Consider the following 5,615-nt stretch of genomic DNA (forward strand, 5'->3'; position numbering starts at 1 on the left):
CGCACATAGGTGACGGTTAGATCAGGGCTCCTGTAAGGTGTATGCCACATAAGGTGACGGTTAGATCAGGCTCCTGTAAGATTTCTGGTTGGTTTTTGGGTGGCCAGGCGTTGGTTTAGAGTGGCCGATATGCCACGGTCCGCTGTGCCAGAAAGCGACTCTGTGTACCTGAAACACTTTTTCTAAATCTTCCTCCATTTGTATCCTTTTTATCTGCAAGTTCTTCCACATTCGAAGGCCTCCATACGCAAACCTACATACAATCACATCAACATTTATTTCAATTCAGTTAATCTAGCTTTGTAAATCGGCTCTTCTCGTGTTATAATGCATAGGTGACGATCATGACTCATTCTCCGTTCTTAAAGAATAGACCGACTTGGGCATAAATTAATTGTAAATGAATTTATTTGGGTTATCTTAAATTAGTTAAAACACAATTATTACACGTTGTAAGCACAGCTGCCACCTCCAGCCTTCCTGCCGCCTTTGTCCCATCCCCATCATTGTCATTGCCACCTCGAGACGACCTCATAGTCGTCTCCAGTGTAGGCCGGCTAGCCAGCATTGGAAAATAACAGAGAACCGATTTTTTTTATTTTACTTCTTTTTTAACACGACATATTTTAACCTGAAATCATTTTGACCAAAACCCGTTTAACTTGAACTAAATCGATATTTTTTTTTAAAAAAATGACATTGTTTTAACCCGAACTAGTTATGCTCGACCTGATCCCGACCGATAGACCCAAGTTTAATATAATCATACCTCACCGTTTGCAGTATCAATTTTTCACCTCCATGTGAACCCAACTACGGTCTGCTTTCCCTTGTTCATCACCTGCAATCATTGTTAATATAAGAACTACATAATCTTATCACACAACGTAGCCGGTTTGATCCAACGCGAATCTATATATAACATATCAAAACCTGTCGTTGCAACCTCGCCCGGGCCAGTTTGAACGTACACCCTAAAGCTAGGAGACCCGAACCCACGTCCCATCATTATCGATATTCAAATCGTTATTAAAATGATTAACGCGAGCGGTATTAATTTTTGCAACGACAGGCGCGTTGTGATGTTTCGTTGATCAACAACTTTGGGGGAAGCAGTGTGAGTTTTGTGGTGAAAGGGGTTGCGGGAGCCAAACACAGCCACACCCTCGTCGAAAAGGTGGGGCCGGGACGTACCGAAACCCATGGGTACGATGGAGATGTTATCGATGAAGATGGTTGGAAGTTGTTTACATAAATTGGGAGATGGAGAAATGAGGAATAAGAAGAGATGGAGACATTGTGTAATTGTATGGTATGGTAGACATATGAGGTATGAAAGAAACAAGAGATGTTACGGGGTGTTGCGAGACATACAATTCCTATTTTCTTTTTACGCATAAAAACTATATATATATATATATATGGATATGACCACTTGTTAATTTATTAAAAACTTAGGACATACACGTAAACTAGCCGAGCCGCTCGCGAGCTACTCGAGATTGACTCGTGAAATACCTTGGTCGAGGCGAACTGAATCGAGCCCAATCCCGAGTTCGAGCCTAAACAGTAAGCTCGTTTAATAAACGACCCGAGCCCAATCTTCACTTATCGAGCTCGAGCGGCTCACGAGCCTAAACGAGCTTGTCCATCTATATAATTTTTTTACTATACATATTTAATAATTATTGATTAATAGTATATAATTTTATAACAAAATAAGAAAATAATATATATTATTGTATACGTAACATTAAAAATGAAAAATATATATAAAAATTAATTAATTTATACTAAACGAGCCGAGTCCGACCCGATCTTTAAAATATGCTCATGAGTGAGTTTTTGAAAATAGAGCTCAAAACGAGCCGAACTCGAGATCCGGCTCGTTTGCACCTCTACACATAACACATTTTCTCTTTATTCATGCAAAAAGTGTAAACCCTAACACGAACATAATCAATTTGACTTATTTAAGTTGTAGTTATGTTAATCGGATTGTAAAATTTTGGTTAGACAAATTCATAAACAAATTAACGCGTTGGCTTGTTTAATTAAACAACCTGAACTTGAGTTGTTTATAAAACGAGTTTGATATGACTAATTAGAACTGATACTATTGTTTTTGGGTACACTCTTTGTTTTCTTGGCTTTTTAGATCGCCTCTACCACTATATGTATCTATTATAGTTTTTACGTCCGTATATGGGAAGCAACCTCTTTACCGTTTGGGATAGAAGCAGTGACTTGCTTACATTTCACCCTCCATAGCCAGAGCCCTAATGATCACTATAGGTGTGACTCTACCGGGCATGTTTGTTGTTTATGGTTGATATGACAAATCAAAAAATGAATTTTATAACTCTATTGATGGGTTCACTCTCATTAAAAAAAAAAAAGAAAAGAAGAAAAAGAAATGTGGCGAAGAACATCTCAAAACAATTTGAAGCAATGCCAATTCATTAATGTTATCAATTATGTTAACCAAAACTATTCTTCATAGATATGACCTCAATTAACTTTATACTTATATAGATGTGACCATTGCTGTTAATGTTGAACACACTTGTGATATTTAGGTTTAGTAAAAACGACAACTCGATGCCACCACTTTCGCCCTTTCTCGTCTTCATTTCATCAACCGCACTCGTAATTTCTTCTACCAAATCAACAATCACTCCATCTACGCCCATTAGATGTTGAACATGCACAGTTTCTGGAAAATTACTGTTCCATAGAAAAAAAATTCAAATAAGAATCATAAATAATCCGAAAACTAAATTAACAATCTATTACAATTAATATGTACTTACTTCAACTTGCCATATGTGAGCAAAGAGAGATTCGACTCTTTGATCTCGTCTTACCGCCGACGGATTCCTAAAAACACCCTTTACTTCCGAAACTATTCCATCCAATCCACCCTCTAACGCCACCCGTTTAGCTTCCTCCAACGAATTTCTTCGTACATCATTGTATAAGCTGGGTTCCTCCATTTGTCAAAGAAATATACCTGTTTTTCATTTTTTAAATCTGTTAAATAAATAAACTAAAAATAATACAATAAAAAATAAAATGTTATTATTAATAAAATATTATACTCACTGGGTATATTTGTTGAAGCTTCTTCATAAGTAACGCTGCATCCGGTTGAAAACTTGAAAATAATATTGGTCTATCTTTAGCATACTCATAAACCACCTACAAGTAACAATTTGATTAATAATAATAATAATAATAATAATAATAATACAATAATAATAAATTCTTTGGTGATTGGTGTTTGTATTAACGCTTAGCAGCTTGCTAGCTTTAATATAATTTCTTTGTTGGTCGTTCAAAAAATAATAATAATTAAAAAATAACAATAATAATATTAATAGTGATAACAATAATAATACCTTCAAGACCACTTGAAGAAGCATGGATGAGATGATCTTGTGTTATAAATAACATGATCATCAAACTTCAACTCTATATTAAACCCAACTTTAGGGTTTACTATCTCAAATGCTTTCTTGCAAAGTACACGAATAATCATCCGATTCGACATGCCATCCGAACCACATTGCCATTAACTTTCCTAACTAAAGTTTTCCCGGCCTTTTCGGCCTCCCTTTGCGGGCCGTAGCTAAAGAACTCGTCACGTGTCAAATCTGTCACTCGGTTTTCAAATATGGCACCCTAAAATAAGATAATAACACATAATTAAGGCACTAATTAAGTCTTAACTACTTCTATATTATAATTTATTATTATTATTTGTTATTTTACTTATACTCTACTTTACACCAATAATTCTGAACAGACATACGTGTTCTTGATGGAGGATGACGTCGTCGTGGAAAATAATTGCCACGTCATCTTTAGTGACCCTGAACGTCGAACTCGATATAATCAACCGAGTGATTAGCCGCTTTGTTGAACGAAAAGAATAGAATTCTCCTTAAACGCGGTCATTCTACGATCACTTGACTGTAATGCATTCATACCATGACCTCTGTGACCAATCACGACGAAATTTCGGTGAAACATCAACACCGTTACTCAAATCTGAAAAAAAGAAGTAAACACACATCCAAAACGTCAAACACACCACTTGCGTCAAAACTAAGGTGCAAACGAGCCGAGCCGAGCCAGAGCTCGACTACATTTAAGCTCAGTGCGTTTAACTTATATAGAGCTCTAGCTCGGCTCGTTTCGTGCTCTATTTTCAAAGCTCGAGCTCGGGCTCGTGAGTAGATTTCTCAAGCTTGAACTCAGCTCGTTTACTATTTATTTATTATTTTCTTGTATTTATAATTATTTAAATATATATTTTTTCAGTTATAATTTTATGTATAAAATAATATATATTATTTACTTATTTTTAATTATTTTTTATAACATTATATATATATTAATTAATAATTATTAATATATATTATAAAACTTATATAAATGGCAGGCTCGTGGGATCGATAAATGAAGCTTGAAGTGTGAGGCTCGTTTATTAAACGAGCTTAATTTTAGGCTCGATCGAGCATTTTCTCGATCCCGAGTAACTCGGCTAGTGTGCACACCTAGTCAAAACACGACTATTTTGACCAGAAAGTCAATCTTTGTAAATTATTGGTTCTTTGGAAATTATTTGTCAGGATGACCGTTTGAACTACACAACATTGGGAAGGTTGTGATCGTTCAAAACGGTCGTCAATATCTGACGGTTGTTTCTAAACTTTGAAAATTATTGGTTAGAACAACAGCCATTCTGACCATAACAAACTTTGAAAACTTTTGGTTAAAACGTTTGAAAAAAACGTACCGGTAGGTATTTGTTTGTGAGTGTGAAGCGGAGAATGAGGCGGTATTCTCCGGCACTTGATCAAGATTGGGAACATCGGAAACATGAACGGCGGTGGTGGCCATTGTAAGAATAAAAATAAAAATTTAACAAAGTGTGAATAAGAGAGAAGATATGATATGATGATTATACAAATTATATTGGGATCGAAAATATAAGTAATGGTGGTGGGAATACGGTGAGTAGTAGTAATAAACATAGATGGAATCATCCTTCGGATATTCGGCTCTGTCTTCGGAACCTTCCCGCCTTGCTTGCTTGTGTAATAAGTTTATGCTTTGGAATGGATATTCCAGTATTATGCCATTATCCATTAAACACCTTTTTACAACAAACAAACATGTTTATTTTCAAATATTCAAATAATAAATTATTAATAAAAAATCACGAGAACCATATAACATACTTGTAGATACTGCATTAACGATAATTAACATGAAAGAAAGTGAAATACGTAAATGTCTTGTGAATTACATTTAAAGCACTAGAAACAGTTGCAATATGTGTAGCGGCGAAGGTTAGTTAGAGCCGGGGGGAGGGGGGGGGGTTCGCATAGTAGACTAGTAGTGTAAATTTACACGTTTCGTCCGAAATTTTTTATACGTTGTGAAAATGTATACATTTTTATACATTTTGAGCCCCATGTGTCTTAGTCCAAACTTCGCCATTGATTATGTGGTTCAGTTATCAACGGTTTTTGAAACGAATAGCTCTCCATTAAATTTGTCCTATAATATCTATCCGTGTAATATTTGTTATTTTGAAATATTTG

General features: G+C 35.4%; 1 pseudogene across 1 annotated transcript; it reads right to left on the reverse strand.

Annotated features, from left to right (window-relative positions):
• Window positions 1-2,480: 2,480 nt before the first annotated feature.
• LOC143560852 (glycerophosphodiester phosphodiesterase GDPD1, chloroplastic-like) lies at window positions 2,481-4,921 on the reverse strand (annotated as a pseudogene). Its single transcript, XR_013140195.1, has 6 exons — window positions 4,835-4,921; window positions 3,815-4,058; window positions 3,402-3,684; window positions 3,106-3,201; window positions 2,814-3,013; window positions 2,481-2,727 (listed from the first exon to the last, which is right to left on the reverse strand). The product of XR_013140195.1 is annotated as a glycerophosphodiester phosphodiesterase GDPD1, chloroplastic-like (transcript).
• Window positions 4,922-5,615: the final 694 nt, after the last annotated feature.

This window comes from Bidens hawaiensis, unplaced genomic scaffold (assembly GCF_021521415.1).
Source record: "Bidens hawaiensis isolate Kalapana, Puna unplaced genomic scaffold, B.hawaiensis_p1.1 tig00020455_1, whole genome shotgun sequence".
In the NCBI taxonomy this organism is placed as follows: domain Eukaryota; kingdom Viridiplantae; phylum Streptophyta; class Magnoliopsida; order Asterales; family Asteraceae; genus Bidens; species Bidens hawaiensis.